Source organism: Rutidosis leptorrhynchoides, chromosome 4 (genome assembly GCF_046630445.1).
Source record: "Rutidosis leptorrhynchoides isolate AG116_Rl617_1_P2 chromosome 4, CSIRO_AGI_Rlap_v1, whole genome shotgun sequence".
NCBI lineage: Eukaryota > Viridiplantae > Streptophyta > Magnoliopsida > Asterales > Asteraceae > Rutidosis > Rutidosis leptorrhynchoides.
Window position 1 is genome coordinate 536,960,545 of NC_092336.1, and position 1,429 is coordinate 536,961,973.

At 37.4% G+C, this 1,429-nt stretch overlaps 1 non-coding gene across 1 annotated transcript; it reads right to left on the reverse strand.

Moving 5' to 3' along the window:
- Positions 1-663: 663 nt before the first annotated feature.
- Positions 664-770, reverse strand: LOC139846070 (small nucleolar RNA R71). The gene has a single exon (XR_011758815.1). It is a non-coding gene; the product is annotated as a small nucleolar RNA R71 (small nucleolar RNA).
- Positions 771-1,429: the final 659 nt, after the last annotated feature.

Below are 1,429 nucleotides of genomic sequence, written 5' to 3' on the forward strand. Positions count from 1 at the left end.
CCACCTGTAACTCGATCAAGACATCTAGCCAATATTGTCGCCATTAATTTTTCTTTAGAATCATCATCTAGTCGAACAAGTACTCCAATTCAAATTTCCGATAATCCATTTTTTGAACTCGACTTCACAATTGAGAACCCGGAGGATATTCAAGGACAATTCAGAGATCCTGAACAACTAATCATTCCTCCTGAACCACAAATTATTTATCCAGAGGTTATCGAGGAAGAAAACCTTAAATCAGAATCTTCTAGTGATTCAGAATCAACAAATTCAAATATGGAAGAAACGGAACCTCAAAGTATGGAAGACCGAATGAGAGCCACACGCACGAGCCAAGGTCACGCCACTAATCAGCCAGATTTTAATGCGACAGATTTTGAAATCAAAGGACAAATACTACACATGGTCACTAATCAGTGCCAATTTAGTGGTACAACAAAAGAAGATCCAAACGAACATCTTCGAACTTTTAATAGGATTTGTAATCTATTTAAAATCCGAGAAGTTGAGGATGAAACCATTTATCTTATGTTGTTCCCCTGGACTTTAAAGGGAGAAGCCAAAGATTGGTTAGAATCATTACCCGAAGGAGCGTTTGACACATGGGATGTTTTAGTTGAAAAATTTCTTCAAAGATTCTTTCATAAATCTAAAGCCATGAGACTTCAAGGAGAAATTGCCACGTTCATGCAAAAGCCAAATGAAACGTTATATGAGGCGTAGACAAGATTTGGAAGGATGTTGAGAGGATGTCCTCAACATGGTTTAGACAATTTTCAAATAGTGCAAATCTTTTATAAAGGCGTCGACATCGCTACACGAAAAGACATCGACACAGCAGCTGGTGGTTCCATTATGAAGAAAACTGCAACCGAAGCTTACAAGATTTTTGATAATACAGCCTCCCACTCGCATGAGTGGAATCAGGAAAAAGATATTTTTCGTTCATCTAAAGTGGCTAGAGCCGATTCTAGCCATGACTTTGATTCCGTTTTCGCAAAAATAGATGCTTTCGAGAGACGAATGGAAAAGATGACTAAAGATATTCACACAATACGAATTAGTTATGAGCAACGCGGTGGACCACACTTAACGAAAGATTGTAATGTTGAGCAAACGATGGAACAACGTGAGAATGTTTCCTACATGAACCAAAGGCCGGGAAATAATTATCAAAATAATTATCAACCGCCAAGGCCAAACTTCAATCGAAATCAAAACATTCTTTACAATCCAAATGGAACAATGACTCGTATAACCAACATGATAGGTCAGATCATAGTGAGATTAGAAGATGTGATGAGTTAGAATGAGATTCGGTACTAGAGAGAATCGGTAAATTTACATTCCACAACTTCTTAAACTAGTTTACAATTCAATGGCTATCTAATTAGGACTACTTAGGTTCCTTATATAACCCTCTTCT